The sequence below is a fragment of the Alosa sapidissima genome, chromosome 22 (genome assembly GCF_018492685.1).
Source record: "Alosa sapidissima isolate fAloSap1 chromosome 22, fAloSap1.pri, whole genome shotgun sequence".
NCBI classification, from domain to species: Eukaryota; Metazoa; Chordata; class Actinopteri; order Clupeiformes; family Clupeidae; genus Alosa; species Alosa sapidissima.
Window position 1 is genome coordinate 14,011,179 of NC_055978.1, and position 20,929 is coordinate 14,032,107.

The window sequence follows — 20,929 nt, forward strand, 5'->3', positions numbered from 1 at the left end:
TGGCCTGTTATAAAATCATGTGGACTTATTGAACAATTGAAACACATTAGGAACCGCAAAGTTGGAGACATGCATGAAGACATTGCTGCAAATTTAAAACCGGATTACTCTGGAATGGCTAACTGTGCAGGGGAATGCTAGCCTAGAAATCTAGACGCACCCTAGCGGCGGCAAATTAATTTGCTCAGCCTGTACGTCTAGTATCAAACCATAGGGATTTCTATTGGCTGACGCCGTGGACTTCATCCAATCACAGCGCTCTATTTTGTTAGAGAGTCTTAAGGCGGGCTTAACAGGATAACGACAGTCCTGTGACGGTGAACAACAAGGAAGGTGGCTATGGCTAACGAAGAGCGGTTGTTTGAATTGGCGTTGGCGTCAACTTTGGAGGAGTTGGACTTTTCTTTGAAAGTTGAGCAACACAATGCACTTAAGTAATTCCTTTCGAAGAAGGATGTATTTGCCGTTTTGCCGACCGGATACGGATATGGTCGTAGCGCTGGCCTATTGCATGCCTAGGCAGTTTGAAAGACAATTCTCTGCCCGCCCCTTGGATTAAGCGAGGTAAATGGTTCGATTCCAGACTATACATTTCAATGATATAGGATAGCCTGTCAGGCTAGAGGAATGCTTTACACCTTTATGTTCGGTAAGGTCTGCTGTTTATTCTGATATATGCTTTGTCATGTGTTGAGGGAAAGTTCGCAAAGTATTCCACCAAGATGAATGGGTAGGGAGACGGGCGCAAAAAAATATGATTAAATTAAAGTTACTTTTCTCGCGAACCGTTTACCACAACAACTAACCACTAACATCGTTTAAAGGCTGAGAAAAAGCTCTTTCGTGTGATACATGTGATGTCTGTGATGAATAGGCTACTTCGCAAGTAGTTCAGCAAATTTGGGTGGGACAGAAATACCTTTACAGAGCAGCAGTTCTGGCCATATCGGCTCTGGCTCACATGATGTACTGCTTTACATACATTATCGCTTCCCTACCCAACACGCGAACAAGAAAGAAAAGAAAAAAGAAACCAATGTGTTTATGTCGCGATTTCCGATAGGCCCAGGCCTAAAGAAAAGACAGCTATGGTAACCTAACAATTAGGAGTTGCTTTGCCTACACACTGCTGTTTGGTTTTCCCAAACTTTGAGACGATCCATACTCACATTAACAGAATGTTATCAACCCGAACTGCGATGTTGAGTGACAGGATGCAATGCCTAATAATCTCACTGCCTTCGGCATAACTGCTAACAGTGCGCCTAGGCCTACTGTTAAACACCTGAAAAATATTAAGCTGCTGTTTTACTTTTCATGACGAGCACTACGCTTGAATGATTTATGACTGAATGGAACATTGCGTTTTTAAAGAACTGCTTATCACGTCGTGTGACAAAGTTTACACTAATCATCATCTTCTAATGTATTCTTATGTTGAGATAGCCTAGGGCAAAGAGAATGGACATCATTTGTGCGCAAAGCATGTTTCAATTAAGACCGTACACAAGCTATTTTTATTGTTGTAATATTGAACGATTTCATGAATAAATTGTACGCACAGTACATTGTATGGCCAAGGCAAGGGGCAACTCTTCTTTTCAATTTCCCTTTCAAATTACGTTTTATTGTCTGAAGACATCTATCGCAAGAATTTAACATTCTAACAGCAACAGCAAAGCAAATGCAAGCTAACCAAAGTGCAGTCGGTTCTCCCGCCATGGTTTTTGAAATCACACACCTGCTGTATCTAAAGGCCCACGCACATAAGGCCTACGACTATCACTCTACACGCCCCCTGTTGCACGTCCCAATTTAATTTACTGTAGTGATCTCACCCTCAGACAAGATTCACCTTTGGCCAGGACGGCCATTTATTGGAACAGGAAGACTCCAACACAATCAGACATACTAGGATAGGGCAACATAACCCCCTCCCGAGCCATTGTCGTCCCTGGCAATGACAGCTCAGCTCACCGCTCGCGGCTGCGTCTGTGTCAGTCCCAGTGCTTAGTCCAAGTGACCGGAAAGCCTCTGGCTGCAAATGGAGAGTCCAAGGCGGCCGGAGCTTCTCTGTAGACGTAGGATCCCCAGGCTGTCGGTGACCCGCTCTTGGCCACTACGACCCCAGGCGATCAGTCTTTGGAGCCGCTCCCGCAGAAAGGCCCGGCACTCTCCAACGGTAACCCCTCCCGACTGGAAGGGCTCTCGGCTGCCTCTGTCACGTCAGTTCTCCCCCGAACAAGCACCAGAACCAGCCGGTCGTGGTGTCGCTTGGGCCCTCGGTCTCCCGCCGTGCAGCTGCGCTACCTCAAACAGCAGCAAACAGTCCCACTGCAAGCCGAACCCCCGGATACGCTGGAACCCCTGGACGTTCGGTAGCCCCTTCTGGCTACTGTGACCGCTCGTGGCCGTTGCCACCTGTCCGCAGTGTGCCGATCTCCAGGCGGTCAGCAGTCCACGTCGAGGTCCCTCCTCGTGCTGCCCTCTTGTAGAACTTTTGTCGAGCACAACGATGCTCCACTGTGGCGGGAAATGGAGACCCCGACCCTCCCAACAGGCTCGGGACACACAGGAACTCGCACACAAAACATGAAAAACATTGCGCAGACTTGCGTCAACCGGAACATGCGCACGTCAAATCTCAACAGTCCACAAAACGATAGCTCCCAAGGCTCTACAGGTCGACGTTACCCTCTTGGTCACTAGCTGGAGCACCGCAAGCTCCCGAACTAGCAGCTATGACTCCATCACACTCTCGACCAGCAGCTGACGCTCTGGAAGTTCTTCCATAGCTGGCGGTGTTAACCAGGCCGCTGTGGTCGTGTTCCAAGGTCGTCAGAGAGTTCGCACTCTCTATGGATGAGATCCTCGGATGACGGCAGTATCGACATCGGCGTCGAGCCGAGAACTCCTCAGCCGGGGGCGCTTCCTCCAGCGCTGGCAGCTCTCGTCGGCTGTGCAGGGCTGGTCCCGCTGGTCGCCTGCCGCGCCAGGCTGGAAGGTCCTTCATCCTCCGCAGTGGCAAGCTCAGCGAGCTGGCTAGTCCTTAAAAGGACCATTGGAACATCTGCTGAGATTCGCCACCATCTTGCTGGTCTGGTCTTCGGCCTTCTTCTCCATCTTGATCTGGCGTAGATCTTCGCGCCCCGGGAGGGGCCCATCCCACTTCTGACACCAATGTAGCGATCTCACCCTCAGACAAGATTCACCTTTGGCCAGGACGGCCATTTATTGGAACAGGAAGACTCAAACACAATCAGACATACTAGGATAGGGCAACACAGGGGTAGTCTCAGCCGCACATGCAACACACAATAAGGGTTTACCACACACATCAACACGAGGATAAGCACATGAGGTACAACCAAAGAGACTAACACGTTAACAAATACACAACATGGTACACGCAACTACAACTATTATAATCGACATTACACCTTATAGCATTCACTCGCACTGCATTCTGGGAGACACTCATTCAACGTTAGACATGTACATCCACCGACGCTACATTACTATAGCTGATCCTGCCTCCTGGCTCCCCAAAATGCCACATCATGTGAACAGATCAGCAGGCCGGCAAATTTTCACCTCGCTTTCAGACACAAAAAGACGGCAAAAAGACGTCCCCTCTTCCCGCAAATTTAGCGTGATCTCTGTGTGAAAAGGCCTACAGACATATTTTGGGTGAAATAACAATTTACTCTAGGGTTAGGTTTTAAGCTTGTGTTTTTTTTAAGCTTGTTTTCACCTCTATGTTTCGCAAGTGAAGGTTTGTGAATCTTCTGTCTGTGTATCTTTTTTGCGTGGGAGTGTTTTAGTTAAGTAAATATTGTCCCCTGCTTAGCCAATTTTAAATTAAGAAGACAGGTAAAACAGTATGAGACTAATCCTGATATGTATAGAGGAAGATTCCCTTCTTTCATTCTCACTCACCCTTGTTTCTCTCCTCCTCTCCCTTTCTTTCTCCTACTGTCTTTATCCTACTGTCTTTATCCTACTATCTCTCTCTCTCTCTCTCTCTCTCTCTCTCTCTCTCTCTCTCTCTCTCTCTCTCTCTCTCTCTCTCTCTCTCTCTCTGCCTCTGCCTTTTAGAGTTTCAGTTCTCACTGTCTTCATGTCTCTCTCTCTCTCTCTCTCTCTCTCTCTCTCTCTCTCTCTCTCTCCCCCCCCCCCCTCTCGTGCCCCCCTGTCCCGGGCCAAAATGGTGTGGGAGTTTAAGTAAACTCCTTCTGGCTTGTTTGAAGTGATACAAAAGTTCAGACGCTAGGCAGGGGCGGCACTCAATAGACCAGCTGGCCATAATGGGAGTGCAGTGTTGCCGGGGCGACGGCGCCTGTGCAGGGAAGAATGCCGCGAGAGAGAGAGTGAGTGAGTGAGAGTGAGAGAGAGGGAGCGAGTGAAAGAGAGAGAGAAAGGAATGCTGAGCAATCCTGCCATGCACCTCCTGACCGCAAACTGGTTGTGAGCGAGTAAGTGAGTGAGTGAAGGGAGAGGGGATGGAGAGAGAAAATGAGTGAGAGTGTGAGGGAGTGAGGTGTGGGTGGGCTGTGTGTACGCACACACACACACACACACACAGAGAGAGAGGCTTGCTTGCCTGTATCAAAAGACCCATCACTGTTGATGAGCTCTTATCCACTCCCACACTCTCCGTTTACTTTAGAAAGCAGTGGTGGCCATCACTGTCCTGATCCTCTCCTGCCTCGTACAGTTGAGTTGAAGAGACTGCTGCACGGTGGTCTTGAAGTGCCATTGCTATGGTAACTCTTGAAAGAGTGATATGAGAAATAAATAAATATATTTTTTATTATGATAGAAATCTGAGTTATTGTCAGAGAAATGTTTATCAACAGATGAATCATCAGAGAAGTGTTAGATGTCCACAAATTCCTCTACACCATTTTCTCAATCTAAAGGATGGCCTGTCTGTTTGATGGTTTGAAAACTGATGGATGTCAGGATGGTGGAGCAGGGGCAACGTCACAGCCTGACGATCAGTCTGTCCGGGTTCGATGCCGTGTCGCTTTGGATAAAAGTATCTGCTTAATATCAGTCAACTTTAACTTTAACTGACCGCATCCTTGTGAATTCCATCTTCTGATTGAAACAAAGTCTAACTTAACTCCTTGATGTTAGCCCCCCCTCCATATGAATACACTCTCCTCACTCATGCTGGAGTTGATGCTGATTATGATTTGGTTGTTGGTGATGATTATGGTGAGAAGATCTGTCACCTTTGACCTTGCAAAATATGTTGCTTGTGCCATGGTCCATGTGCTTACCTCCTTCAAAACACAGTGCAAAACATGGCAAGCAACCTTCAGCTGAAAAGAAAGCACAGGAGAAAAGTGGATTAGCCATGATGAACCATTTCTCTTAATAAAACAAATGGTGATGGCTTCATGCAAAATACAATAGGAAAGTGATCAAATACTTTTAGTGCAATCTGGCAAGAAAAGGAGGAACAAAAACATCTTGGGCAAGACTTTGACCGTGAGTCACTTGCATCCCAACACGTGGGTGAAAACTAGGGCTGTCAATAGATTAAAAAAATTAATCTAATTAATTACATACTCTGTGATTAATTAATCTGAATTAATCGCATATATACTGTTTACTGTGAATATTTTAAATATTTAAATTCAAATGAATCATTGAATAATCAGCATTAGTGACATTAAAGTTCAAAAACTCTTTTATTATTATTTTCACTGTTCAAATAATGGCATAATAATCTATGATATGACCTAATATGTCAACACTTATTTCTTTGCATTGATGTGCGACTATAGAGTTGATGAACTCCGGTGATATGCAAATTCCTTGCTGCAGACATTGCAGAGGACTTTATTTTCAACACTTTATTTTTATCGACACCATCAGGCCTTTTTTTTAAAGTAAATGTTCCAATCAATGATCCAGGCAGCACGTTTTCTTCTTCATTTTACTGTCTAATTTTTACTACTAGAACGGCTCGGGGTCAAAGGTCATACGGAATCGATTAATCTGCACTAATTTTTTTAATCAGTTATTTTTTCTGAAATTAATTAATTATTTTGACAGCCCTAGTGAAAAAATGTCGGTGCTGTCTGTGCAATGGTGGATTTGTCCACTTAACCCCAAGGCTATCCTTGTGTATTGTCCACCCACTTTAAAACTCTCAGAAGGTAATGCACACCTGTGTAGTTTTAAATCCCTGAATTCAGTTCTTTAATAGATTATGTAAGATCACTTAAGAAGGAAGCTCAGGCAGTTTGCCTGTAGTGACCCAACACACATTTATTTGTGCTGTAAGAATGACCATCATGCCCGAACAAAACCACAGGCCTGCAATGATGGTCTGAAGATGCAGTAATAGGATAAAACAAAATTTCAGTACACACAGTGAAACCGCATAATGACTTCAGACATCATTTAGCCTGCAATTTGAGAGAGACATGTATGTAATTGTGTAGACCGGTATCGAGTCTATATCACACAGCAGAGTTTGATGCCATGATTTGTCCCCTTTCGCCTCCGGGAAAATGTGGTTATGACCCATGCACACAGCGACTTGCACCTGGGGCTGAGTGCCGAGCGCCAAGTGTCTCTTCAAATGAATGGGGGCGCATTGATTCCACCGCGCAAAACAACTAACCCAGCATTCCTCACAAACCGGCCTTCTGTCTGTGAAACCTCTGCCATCGCATGACTGCAATCAATAGAGCCCCCCCCTCCTCCCCTTTTAAGAGAGACTCCCACCCCAACACGCTTAGTCCTAACCCACCAGGAGTGGCAGCTCAGCTGAAAACAAGGCCTCGGCCTCGGGCTCCGCGTCGGCTCCCTCCTACGTGGGAGGGTTCATGACAGTGGGTAAGATCACGGAGTAAATCTTTGTCCTAATTAGTGGGTGTGTGTCTCTGACCTACCAGCAGTATGTTGATTGCATGTTGGTCGGAGATACTCGTCTCTGCCATCCCATTAAGAGGGCTCCACAAAGTCGGTTTGTATTTTTAAACCCACTTTCCTCCTCCAGATTTGTCATATTTTTAACCCTTTTCCAGGGCCGTGAATAGTACGTGTTAGCTAAGGTGTGGCTCCCACATAGCCTCAAGCGTGTGCATCACTTTGGTGAAAACTGTCAGCAAAATGAAACAAACACGAATGCAACTGGTTAACCCATGGCATGTGAACAGTTGCAAAACTAGATTTCTTTTCTGGTTGACGTGAGTCATATCTCTAAAGCCATCAAGTCTTTTCATGTTTATTTTGCAACTGTGTGATTTCTCTGTGTGTGTGTGTGTGTGTCACAGCAATTAGCTGAACAGTCGTTGTAGGCATCAGCAGCACTTTATTTCAGCATTAAACATCATTAGCCGCTTCAGTTCAGGTGTTGAACCTTGTCAGTCAACAGCATCACACTGATTGTACATGTCAAGGATGGCTCCTTGGGGTCAGGATAGATGACTAGGTCCTCTGCTTGGCCCTGAAATAGTTATCTCGGGTGTGGTGCGATGGCAATACTAGCGCTAGCCTCATGCTAATCCCATCCGCTTGACTTCACTCTGCCAATCCAGTGTTGTGCTTAGTCAGACATGGTTCCCTCCTCTCCCTGTTATTATTTTTAACCCTTAAAGGTGTATCGTCAGTGGGTTCATTGAATTCAACATAGAATTTTAGAACCTTTAATTGTTGCGGAACGAAATCTTATGTTAAAATTTTCAAAGAACCACACCTTTTAAGAGTGAATATCTGTAGACCTTCAGTCCAGAGATTTAGTTCTCTTCGCTGTTGATTTGCTTCTGATGACAAACGACTACTTTTCAGTTCAGAAACTCCCTCTCGCCTTCTCACTCACTCACACTCTCTCTCTCTCTCTCTCTCTCTCTCTCTCTCTCTCTCTCTCTCTCTCTCTCTCACCACAGAAAAACAAGAGCTTGTCTTATTCCCGAGTCGTAAATCCAAGCATTACTATCTGAATAGGAAGGCTGTGTTGAGCGGCTAATGTTGTTAAACGCTGAAATAAATTGGTGCTGATGCCTATGACGAGTGTTCGGCTAATTGCTGCAACACACACACACACACACACACTCTCACTCTCACTCACTCACTCTCCAGTGCCCCTTTAAAAGGAGCCCACCCCTGACTCACGGTTTCCAGTAGTAGACTTATATAATTCCAAAATGCCTTTACAAATGTAAAACGAACATCGAAGTGACCCCTCGTGCCCCCTCCACCCCGCCCGCACCCCACCCCCAACAGAATGCAAATAGGGTGAGTCAGAGATTGGCCGCCACGCGGCGAGCCTTTCACAGCGCGCAGTGAAAACTGGAAAGGAGAGTGGGTGGACGAGGAGCGAAACAAGGGTAGGGAGTGAGAGAAAGAGAGGAGGAGGAGGAGGAGAAGAAGAGAGCACTTGCCTAGTGCAGAAATTCATCTCCACATCCATCCACACCCTAGGCCCTTTAATCATAATGAAGGAGTGTTTTGAATATAAACTTTTGAGGGTTTTTTTTTTATCTGATCTATTCTGCACAAGGGCATTATATTAGCCTAATATATAACCAGGATTGTGTTTTCTTGATTTTTCTTTTATGTCAATGAATAATGAGGGAAATCGGCAGAATGGTATTTGCATCATACATCTGCGAGAGCTCAAATGGGGGGAAAAAAAAGTCTTAAGATTGTTTGTTTATCATTTATCAGGACTGATGAATCAGACAATTTCAGGCAATTGAAAAGCCGCATGCCTATGGTGTCTGTGTGCAGCACACTCTTAATATGTCTGGGCTCAGCTGTGCTACATTGTCTTAGTGAATACAGCTCAACTTTTAGAGTTTCAGTTCTCACTGTCTTCATGTCTTTCTCTCTCTCTCTCTCTCTCGATCATTGAGAACAGGCCCAGATATCTGAGCTCCTTGAGATATTTAAAGACATCGCTTGAGAGCAAGAACACTTCCTTCAATCGGTGGGGTTATGGTGCAGAAATTACCTGATGAGATGGCCACTGGATAATCTTGCTCGGAGTCTGTGTGGAACCTTCTTTTGCTAATTACAGATTACCTAGACCTGACCTTGAACCGTCTTGCAATTAAGTAGAACACCGTTGCCAACATCGCAGTTTCTATGATAAGAGATGGGTTACATTTGGCATGACATGACCCCTCGCATTGCATCCATGAGGAGGGAAGGCCTCAATTCTCTCGTGTTGGGTGTAGTTTTGGTACCCCTGGTTTCATCCATGCCTATCAGCCACATCTCCAGCAACACTGGCATTAACCATGAGCCTTAAATTGTCTCACCAGTGTGACCTGTCTGCCGAACGGCAGGAGGCAGACACGAGTGGCAGAAACTCAAACCTTTGCCATCATAGACTTCTGATTCCTGATGAGCCTGAGCAGCACTTCCTGTTGTGTCGCTCACGCCGGAGTTAAGCCCACCACACACGGTGGGCGATACGACAGTCAAACGCGAGGGTGGAATTCTGTAATCGCTTTACTACACACACTGCTGGCAACGCGATCACCCATCGATTCAGTCAGACAGACAGCTGTTTACTATTATGACGTATCAAAATCGCCCTGAATAATAGAAACGGGTCGAGCGACGGCGACAGTCGCCTTGTAATTCCACTTGCTGTCTGCATTGCACCATTCACTTCAATAGATTCTATTCCATTTTGCCTGTCGCCTGCCACAAATCGCCGTTGCGTCGCCGGGCCGTGTGCGTAGGCCTTTAGAGTAGAACCCATTCAGCCTCACCACACTCACCCAGGGGCCACCCGCACACCCAGAGTGGCAGAGTGCACCGTAGGGTGCTTGAGGTTCAGGGCACCGGGACGGTGTTCTGCCCTTTACATTTACGTTTATCCATTTAACAGACTCTTTTATCCAAAGCGACTTACACACGTCAATTATATTACAAGGGCCACTGTCCTCAGCCTTGCTCAAGGGCACAACGGTGGAAGCAGGGAGTTGAACCCACAACTTTTCAGGCTGCTGCATTCTAGCCCAGCTCCTTAGCCCCAAGTCCTGTGGAGATGTACAGTATGGAGGCTCTTAGCCTAGACTCCCCTCCAGAGTGTCAGAGACTACTGCTGACTGCTGAAGTGGAGCAGGATCATCAGAGGCGTTGTTGGAGGAGGACGGGTGAGGAAGGGGCCTGTGATGGGTGTGAAGAGTTGAATGACTCAAGAGAGGGTGTGAAGTTGCTTCCTTTTGGGATGGCGAGTGGGGTGGAGGAATTATGAATCCTCTTGCCAGCTAGTCTGAGAAATACACATACTCTGACTCACACACACACACACAGAGTCTCGTGTACACATACACTCTCACTCACTCAGTTATACATACTCACACACACTCACACCTTTTTGTGTTCCTTTTATGTGTGTGTGAAATTTTCCTTGTCTTCGCTCCATGCCTTTGGCCTCTGTCTGGATTCCTAAAGTCGTTAGGCAATTTGGTGGCGAGCCTCGTGCCAAACGCACAGTGTCAGCTGGGTTTGCTTAAGTCTCCATAAATGGCTATCAGAAGTGACAGAGAGCAAGGTCAATTACAAAATGCCCTGCTTGTGCAGAGCGAGTCATCATTTGACTTTTATTTAGATCTAAGGAGACTGCAGATTGCTCCACTGATGAACACAAATGATCATCCATGAAGGAGAGGGTTCAGAATGGTGGATTGTACATTTGTTGTTTCAAGTAACTGCTGGAGCTGGTTGCAAAAGCGTGTTTGTTCCCTTTGACTGTTTGTTTGTTTGTTTGATTGTTTGTTCAAAATGGCCTTCATCAGACCAACTGAGCTCAACTTCTGCAAAGTTATGATTAGAGAGTGTCCCTCTGTGTGTGACCTGAACAGATTTCATCTGTGTGTGTTTGTGTTAGCCAGTTGCTAGTTAGATACAGTAATCATGTCATATGTATGGCTGAAAGTGCTTGCTGTAGTTTTAACCCTGTGCTGCCTGAAGTACAAGTGTCCATACCTGTCTGTCCGTCTGTCCGTCCACATACCCTAGGTCAGCCTTTGGTGGCCCTGAACCTGCTCCATGTGACCTCTCAGACGTCCGATCGCGTTGTGTTTAGCTCGTGATTCGCTCAGGGGGTGGAAGAGGTGTGGTGGCACAGGTCATGGGTGACTTGCCCAGCATTTTTTTTTTCTTCTTTCACTCCCTTGCCTTTCTTTCTTTCCTTTTTTTTACCAGGCATTCCACCTTCCGCTCATGCTGTCGCATTCCTATAGGGCATACAGCTTAAACTCAGCAATGGCTCCTGTTGGGACTGTTGTTGGGGCTCTTTTCTTATCTCTACCTTCTCCTCCTCTTGTGTTACTTGTCACTCACATCCACCCTCACCTTGGCAACCTATTATGATGCAGTCTGTCAGCAGTGCCGCTAAAGACTGCTAAACAACAAAAGGAAGACTGCCGTCATCTTTTAGTGTCAAGGACTATTGCTTTACTTTTTTTCTTTTTACAGTGTGTGCCAATGCCGCCAAGCCAGGGACTCAAGAACAAGGTCTCTTGTCCTTACTGCTCTTGAGTTCTGTTTTTACTGAGGCTGTGTTGGAGTAAAGGTGTTGTAGCAGGGGTGTTTAAGGGGGAATTTTGGGTCTTTTAGCCTATAAGGTAGCCTGACGTGCCAGACCTACATCAAGATGTTAGGTCTGGGAACTCACCATTGGCAGTGCTCAATCCGAGGGGTGAGAAACTGTTGTCCTTCAAATTCCCTCTGCACGCAATAGGAAAGCGCTACAACTCATGAGTCACATGCGTTTTCCCACCAGCGGAGCTAGTTGGTAGATCAAACTTTTGCCAACCTAAAAAAAAAACCTTAACTCAAATCGTGGCCAAAGCCGTTTTGAAAGACCACCGCCAGCAACAGGATCCATCTTCTTTGTTTTCAAGTAGCAGGGAATTCACGCGGAATCGTCGCAACTCTGCCATCATTATTACATTACATTACATTTACATTTACATTATGTTAAGCCCGCCCACCGACTCCATACCAGATGTGTTTGGCCTGACTAGAGTTTGGTTTTTCCAGCTTGCAAGCCAAAGGAGATTTCATTTGCTGCCACTAGGGTGCATCTAGATTTCTAGGCTACCTATTAGGTGCATTGGCTTTCGTAAGCTCAGCTTGTCACGTAGCTGGTAAATATTTGCCAGTGTTATGGTGATGGGAGTCACTCCTAATCGTAACCTCAGAAACTCCTGTCTGCCCTCAAGTGTTAAGGTGTGTGCATACCTTTAGGCTAGAATGTGTGTCAGTGTGCTTGTGCGCATTGTTTTTGTGTGTGTGTGTGTTTGTCAGTTTGTCAGTGTAAGTGTGAGCGTGCAAGTATAAGAGGGACCTATATAAGAAGAATGAGTGTTAAGGAGTTATCTTTGTATGTGTGTGTGTGGGTGGGGGAGGTGTTTGGGGGGTGGGGGTAGGTGAGCAGGTTTTGCATTTTCCCTCCGACTCTAGTTATCAGCTCGCCTAGATGTTGGAATCTGGCCGGCTGGAATGCAGACGGTGAGGGGGCAGAGATCACCTGACTGACTCTCTCTCTCTCTCTTGCTCTCTCTCTTGCTCTCTCCCTCCATCCTTCCCTCCCTCACACACTCACACACACACACACACACACACACACACACACACACACACACACACACACACACACACACACACACACACACACACACTCTCTCTACCTATTTCTCATACTTTCTCTTCACCTCTCTTTCTCTAACCCGGTCTCCCCCGCTCTTGCTATCACACTGTCTCTGACACTTACATGCCAATCCTGTAGTTGTTTGGTTACCTTTTTTTTAATGCATGAACATTTTGTTGTGGTTCTACTGCAGTTACACCATAAACCATGGTTGTGGTTATCCTAGGTCTAGCAGTTTAGAAGCGCAACTACAGCATCTACTGTGTGTAGGAGACAGTCAGTCTTCTGGGAACTCTTACATCCACCATGCACATCAATGATTTACTAACTGCCCCAAGCTGGCTTTTATTTCTGCAATGGCAAGTTGGGTTTTCTCTGTCTCTGTCTCTGTCTCTGTCTCTGTCTCTCTCTCTCTCTCTCTCTCTCTCTCTCTCTCTCTCTCTCTCTCTCTCTCTCTCTCTCTCTCTCTCTCTGCTTCTCTCTACTCACTCACTCACTCACACACACACTCACACACACACATACCCATGTGTATTGTTAAAGTAAGCCAATATGCCTTATAAATGGTTAAGAATTAGAAGAAATGGGTGTGAGTGATGCACATAAGTTCATTTAACAAACATTTGGACTGCCTCGTGCCTATAAGTCAAGCTGACATAATGTTGCATTTTTCATTTTATTCATTGAGTGTTCATTTTAATAATTTAAGTTGTTTTAGTTTGTCTTTCTGCTGTACAAAAGCAGGGTGTGTGCATGCAGTTTTTATGCCTGTGCGCTAGCACTAGCCGTTGCCGGAGGCATTATGTTTTTGCGTTGTCTACTTCTTTTCATTCAGATCTCTTGAAAAACGATATCTCAATGTCTCAAGGCACGTGCTTCAAATTTGGTACAAATTTTCAATTGGACTCAAAGATTAACTGATTTGATTTTGGAGGTTGAAGGTCAAGGACACTGACATTGAAAATCCCTTTCTTGTGAACGCCATCTCAAGAATAGGCGTTTTCACACTAGTTCCTCTAGCCGCAGTTCCTATAACCATACTAACCACACCTATTTTGCGGTAGGGTCTTCTCCCTGCATATAGGAACCATGACTGACTTACATGTTGATTGGCTTAGCACAATAGCCAATTTAGCCAAGGCAGTAGAAGTGCCATTTTTAAAAATCTGTTCAGCTTCTGTCTAAATCATTTAGCTTCTGTCTAAATTTACTGCACAAGAAGGCTGCAGAAGCTGACTACTGTCACACGATAAATGTCTTCTGGACAGATGGAAGGATGGAAACAGCCATGCTGGTCCTTTTCTCCTGAGCGCTTCCTGATCCCATGAGTTTCTAGTCTGCCAGTAAACCTCAGCAGCCTAAATAGCAATGTCTTCTGAGTCATTATTTTATGTTCATGGTAATAAGTGATCAAATACCCTTAAGTTAATTAAGGGGAAAAAATTGCTGATTCGATTGTAGTCCTAACCAGGACAAACGCGAGTATTTTCCACTTGAGTAGAGCTATGCTATGCTAGTTGCGGCTTATTTTATTTTTTTATAATAAATGCCTTTGCTATGGTAGCTGTCAGTAAACTTTACATTACTTCACATTCAATAGCTGCTACCCTAATGTCAATGCGATGGTAACATAATCTGCCCATGAAAATGGTTGATTGATTCATTCAGTATTTAGCAGACATGACAGTGTTGTAACATTAGTAGGCCACATAAAGGGAATGCCCATCTTAATAACTTTTTTTTATTGTACAGTGTCCATTTCTCACTTTTTAAAAATCCAAACAAGTTTATGTGCAATGTTTTGGCCCAACGTTGTGAGTGCTCCATCAACATGCGTTGCATCATCTCAGTGTTCCTGTTAGCAGTGCGAATGAAAACCGGCAGCCTCTCCATTTAAACAGTTATTATGATTTTGGAGGTCAAAGCTCAAGGTCGCATTGACCATATGTATGTCCCATTCTCACAAATACGAAAAATTCTTTGAGGCACGTTCTTCAAATTTGGTATGAACGTTCACTTGGACTAGTTAGATTCCTTTCGACTCTACAATCTATGTATTGTATTGTATTGTATAGGCATTGCCACATGAATGTATGCCAACCAGACATTCACGGCAGTGCGGAGGTACACCACCATAATGTAATGTAATGTTTTTGAAGTCGCTATCACATAGCACCGATTTGCTGCAAGTCAATGCCAAGATGCCTAGTTTTTCATCCAGTAAATTTTCCAATAAATTGTGTTTGGACACAAAGTACTTCATTTCTGCAATTATAACATTACATATGTTTTGCTCTGAGATGTCCAGATGTTTTTTTTCATGCATTCTGCTCTGATGTGGTTAGTTGGTCATGGTCTTATCTCTTTGTGAGATCTAGGTTGTTATTTACTGTAATTGCTTAGTCATCTAATAGGTTGGCTTCTCCGTTCATCTGAAGTCATGAGCATAGAGCTGCGTTTCTGGTCATGACTCTGGTCTTGACTTAGTGTCTCTCTTTCTCTCTCTGAAGAACACATCCTCAATAGCCCTGCAGGCATAAAAAGGACGGTTGAGCAAACAAGTTCATACTCTGCAGTGAGATGGAAAAACACATTGCTCAAATAATCCCAAAGAACACTGTTCATTCTTTCTCCCTATCTCTTTCTTTCTTTCTTTCTTTCTCTCTCTCTCTATTCTCTCACACACTCTCAGACTCTCTCTCTCTCTCTCACACACACACACACACACACACACACACACACACACACACACACACATACACAAACACACACACACACACACTACTCTGATCTCATTTTCCACTCAAGTATTTGTTTTTCCAGCACGCCTTGATGTTTCGACATTGCCTGAATGTGTGTTTTTCTTTTTTTCATTGTTCTCTTCATTTCTTATTTTTCTTTTCTCTCTCTCTCTCTCTCTCTCTCTCTCTCTCTCTCTCTCTCTCTCTCTCTCTCTCTCTCTCTCTCTCTCTCTCTCTCTCTCTCTCTCTGTGTAATTGAACGCAAGTGGTTTGTGCGTGGGTGCGCAGGGAAGATGGCGTCTTCACCCAAGGCCCAGGGCAAGGAGGATGTATGGAGCTATAATCATGTCAATAGTTCCGAGCCCGATAAAACATCCTCATGAGGGAATTATATTATTTGCACACTAGCAGATATTAACTGCATGCACACAAATTGTGTTTGTGTACTACAGCCAAGAGTAGTACAGGCAGCTCAGAGCGATGGAAAAACAGCTGCGAATGTACAAAACAACCACTTGGGGGTATGCACGCTCTCGAAGATGAGTTTAGCTGAAATATATAAGTATATATAAGTATACTCTTTTTATCCCGTGAGGGAAATTTGGTCTGCATTTATCCCAATCCGTAAATTAGTGAAACACACTCAGCACACAGTGAACACACAGTGAGGTGAAGCACACACTAATCCCTGCGCAGTGAGCTGCCTGCAACAACAGCGGCGCTCGGGGAGCAGTGGGGGGTTAGGTGCCTTGCCGTGCCGACTTTAGCCGTGCCTACTGGTCGGGGTTCGAACCGGCAACCCTCTGGTTACAAGTCCGAAGCGCTAACCAGTAGGCCACGGCTGCCCCAAGTATATAATACTAACAAGTATATAATATAATAGTAACTGCCAATTTAAACATGTGACAATAAATACTAATTTAGTTAGTTTTTGTTGCTCATCAATTGGAATAAATGGAAGGGATGACTACTGACGAGATTGAAATTGAGAAGTTCATGCTCACGTCAGAAACGCGTCTGTGCAAATAAAAGTATTTATGCGTAGTGCGGCCTCTCTCCTACTTTACGTGATCTAACTATTCAGGCCAGCACTCTAAAAAAAATACGCATTGAGTGAAGCCTGCCCTTATTCTCACTCACTTCATTTAGCAGATGACAATATTAGAGTGACTTAACAGTGAACTAACTACAGGGACACAATGTTGGGCGCCTCTGGGATCGATGGAACTCTCAACCTTCCGTTGTTCCATTTCCTCAACCAGTAGACCACCATAACCCAAAGGAAAAATGAAGATACTTCCTCGCTCCATGTTTGTTTATGGCTTCTCAAACTTTCACTTCATACACAGCTGAGCTAGTGTAAATGTTTGCCTTGTTATGTCTTGAGAAATAAATTCCTACATCTGTGTTGTACTTTGGGCGCCAAAGGGATGCCATGGCAGTGCCGGGGACGTAGCTTGACCTTTTGTTAGATCAGGTTCAAAATTTCAAGGACAACCTTGAAAGCTAAAGCTCCATTTGGTTTCTCACTTTTTGAGACACATTGCAGTGTTTCCCACAGAATTGAATTCTACTTGTGGTGGCAGGTTTGCAGAATTAACTTGAATGCAACAGTTTTTAACAAATCAGCACAGCGTGGTTATGATGTTACCAGATTTAAGCACAATTTAGTACAACCTGTAAAATCATTGTGTGGTGGTCAATGTTGATATTGTGGTGGGCCTCCACAAATAAGTCAATGTATGGGAAACACTACATTGTGTATTTCATAATGCAACAACACACAAACAACCAGTGCAGGCTTTCCCTTTCCCGCTCTCTTGAGAATTATTTCTATCATACCCCTCCAGCAGCACCTCAAAGCTCTGTGCCCCTCCACTACCCCCCATGCCCCCATGCCCCCTCCTTTCAGTTGGGGGCTCATGTTGGCACGGTGCCCTGTCACACTGCCCGCCTGAGGCGGAGGGAGTTAGGTTGTCTGAGGAGGAGGTAGGAGGTGGAGGAGGCTGTGGGTTGTGGCTAAGAATAGGCCAGGAATGCGTAGAGGAATGTTAGGAGCGCGAGGATCCTTCATTGGGGCGGGTGGGCTAGAGGGTCAGCCACTGTCTGGGTTGTTTGTGTCTGATGGCGTGCTGCCGTAACGTAACGCCCTCTCACACAGACACAGACACAGACACAGACACAGACACAGACACAGACACAGACACAGACACAGACACAGACACAGACACAGACACAGACACAGACACACCTCCTCTCCGCGACACCCCCCAGGACTGGCCCAGGTCCCGTTGGTCAGATCGCCTCCCGTTTCTGACCACCTCAGCTGTAGCCAACGCCAGCAACCTTATCTGATGGACTCCCCTTCACACGTCTCCCTCTCTAACTCCCATTCTCCCTCTCTGATTCTTTCTCTCTCTCTCTCTCTCTCTCTACCTCTCTTTCTCTCCATCTCTCCTATACCTCTGCTTCTGTTTTTTTTAATATTCTCTCTTCCCTTCTCTGCCTTCTCCTTCAGCCTGTCTTTCTCTCCCTTTCCTTAGCTAATTTTCTCCCTCTTTTTTCCCCTTATTCTCTATCCCCCTTTTTTACCCTCCTCCTCCTCCTCCTCCTCCATCTTTCTCTATCCCCCTCTTTCTCCTTCATGCCCCCAGTCTCCCAGACGAGCAGAGGAGCGTCATATAGGGAGAGAAGAAAAGGCTGCACTCTGTCTGACACAGTGCAAGTGTGAAAAGAAAATGGAGGCATGTTTGCTTGCACAAGTCTTGAGGGAAAGCCAAGGCGACTCGTGCATCGAAAAAAGGTTAAAATGCCTTTATTTGAACGGGGCAAATTCTACAAGTCAAACATGATTAAAAACATACACTTCGACGTGTTTCGGCATCCAGCCTTCGGCGTCCAGCAAGCATGTTTGCTTGCGTTGGTCCGCGGACTGGAGCTGAGAGGGATGGCTTAGAAGTGCCAGGCACAGGCCCCCTTCCCATTCTGTTTATGTTGGAGGCAGGGATGGGCAGAGGAGACTGGGAGAGAGAGGGAGGGGGAGAAGGAGAGAGAGAGGGAGAGGGAGGGAGGGAGGGAGGGAGGGAGAGAAAGAGAAGGGGAGGGAGGGTGAAGTAGAGCGATACAAGCTGAAGAGACTGCGAGAGGAGTGAGGTAGACTGGCAAAAGAGAGGGAAGGAGGGTGAAGGGAGGGTGAGAAATTGAGACTTAGAAGGGCAGAAGGGAACGAGGGAGACGGGCAAGAGAGAGAAGAGAGTGAGAAGTGGCAGATGGAGGGAAAGGAGTGAGAGCGAGAAATACATAAAGGGAGAAAAGACAAAGAGCGAAAGGTGAAAAATAGAGTGTGTGTGTGTGTGCGTGTGTGTGTGTGTGCGTGCGTGTGCGTGTGTGTGTGTGTGCGTGCTCTCGGCAGTGTGGTCAGCGTCTGCATTAATTATGAAAGTATGCAGAGTAGCTGAGGGAAGAGAGTGTGAGCCAACCTGGCCTGTCTGGCACACACCGCTCTACCCCAACGAGCCCTTAACCCCTTCCCTCCCAGACTGCTCCCCTGCACTGCCTGACCCCCACCCTCCCGTGGGATGGACTCGTATGCATCACCACCAGCCATTTAGATCGACAGTTGCAGCTTCACTGTGCTTGTGCTGCTTGTTTTAAGAGCTCTTGGACTTTTCTGGGCTTTCGTGCTTGCCATTAGGTATTGTTTGGTGTAGGTATTTGCTAGTCTACCTTTAGTTGAAGGCAGTAAAAGGGGGTAAAATAGGTTTGAAGCTCAACTTTACATTCAGAGAGAGAGAGAGAGAGAGAGAAAGAAAGAAAGAGAGAGAGAACATATAGTTGAACTAACAGAAAGGAGGGCAGAGGCACGGGGCTGCTAAATGAAAAGGTGGAGAAAAGAGGCGATGGAATCGGAATCCAATCTTTCCGCGTGGAGCCTTGGGAATTTCCCAGAGCGCACGGCTGCAAGTCAGGTGATTGCCCGCTGGCCTGGCCCTGCCTGACTGGGGCTGCGCCCGTGTGGTGGTGCTGGTGACTACGGCAGTGGAGGCAGCGGTGGTGGTGGTGTTTGGGGGGGGTTGGGATGGTGGATTTTTGCTGTCATCTGAGCGGAATTAAAAAAGCCAGCAGCAGTCAGTCCAGTGGGTTCATTGGCCGGGCAGAGTCAGGAGGCGGGGGGGGAGGGAGAGAGAGAGAGAGAGAGGGGAGGGGAAGAGGAAGAGGAAGAGAAGAGAAGAGGAGAGAGAGAGAGAGAGAGAGAGAGAGACAAAAGGCAAACCCACTTCACCACTACCAGCCCCTGCTGCCGTCCCAGCCGCCAAAGGCCTGGCTAATCTCCGGGTGACGTCCAGCAGGCTGGCACTGCCAGACGAAGTTTGATGTCGGGCGACATCGCTATTCCGCTCCACACACACCTCCCCAGTGCTTCATGTAGAGCTTTTGAGCACCTTGCCCTAAGCAGGTATCAGTGCTGACTGAAAACACACAGGGTTGGGTTTTCTCAGAAGCTTTGCTTTGGTACACAAATGTCATGGAGATGGTGAAGAGATCATGTTGAACGCCCCCTCCTATTTGTCATGGTGATTGAGCAGGGAAAGATGGCCACTAGTTTAATTCTACCGGCAATTTAATGTATTTGAGTTTGTTTAGCCAGCAGCCAGACCAATGGATACCTTGTCTTAGCTGAATTACTGAAGCTAAGCAGGTGTGGGCCTGGTTAGTACTTGGATGGGAGACCTGGGAGGTGTTGGTGGGTGGCCAGTGGTGGCACTCTTCCCTCTGGCCAAAAATGATCGATCCCAATGCCCCAGTGCCGTGATGGGGACACTGCACTGTAGGAGATGCCGTCCTTCGGATGAGACGTTAAACCGAGGTCCTGACTCACTGCGGTCATTAAAGATCCCATGGCACTTATCGCAAAGAGTAGGCTAAATTCCCAACCCCAACCCAGGCTCATTCAATCTGGCCCCCTAATCATCCCCCGCTGTAATTGGCTCATTCACTTCCTTACTCTCCACCTCAAGCTGGTGTGTGGTGAGCGTTCTGGCGCATAATGGCTGCCGTGCATCACCCAGGTGGGTGCTACACATTGGTGGTGGTTACTAGTGAGGTCCCCCCATCCATGTGACGCGCTTTGAGTCTCGAGGAAAAAAAACGCTATATAAATGTAATGTGTTGTTGCTGTTTTTTGTTTGTTCTTTTGACACTTGGCAGGTTATCAGACTTTAATGGTGACCACAAGGTGATGCAACCATCACATTGCAATCATTTCTCTTCTGTTATCCATCTGCCTTTTTCATGCCTGTTCACTCACCCACTCACTCACATGCATGCACATGCACACACATTCTCCCCTGCAGGCATACACACAAGCACTTGTAATGCAGGCACTTCAGCTCTGTGTGTTGCAAGGCATATTCTTGATCAAGAACATCACCAGTACAGTATCAAAATGACTTACAAATTAGGTTTGTGGTATATAGGTCATTGTTCTTGCATTTGAAGATGCTTGTTCCATTTTTAAGCGCAGTGGGTCACATTTGGTGGGAGTAACACT

General features: G+C 46.1%; 1 protein-coding gene across 2 annotated transcripts in view; it reads left to right on the top strand.

The window, feature by feature from the left end:
* The window catches only part of frs2a (fibroblast growth factor receptor substrate 2a), a 49,018-nt gene that overhangs the window by 15,270 nt on the left and 12,819 nt on the right, over positions 1-20,929 (top strand). The gene's annotated exons all lie outside the window — the stretch shown is intronic.